Below are 226 nucleotides of genomic sequence, written 5' to 3' on the forward strand. Positions count from 1 at the left end.
CCTCCTGCTCCCTGCTTCCCCGGCCGTCAGGCCAGCGTTGTGCCGACCCTCCTTCAGCATCAGCTGAGTGCGGCCGGGAGATGACTGACCGCGTGGGCACGGAGGCAGGAGGGACACGAGGTGGGCGGCCTGCGGGACAGGAGCTGTGGCCCGAGAGGAGCCGGTCCCCGCACTTCACAGCGTGCACACTCCAGGCCTGGGGCTCCCACGGGGGGAAGGGAAGGAG

Source organism: Myotis brandtii, unplaced genomic scaffold (assembly GCF_000412655.1).
Source record: "Myotis brandtii unplaced genomic scaffold, ASM41265v1 scaffold1020, whole genome shotgun sequence".
Lineage (NCBI taxonomy): Eukaryota > Metazoa > Chordata > Mammalia > Chiroptera > Vespertilionidae > Myotis > Myotis brandtii.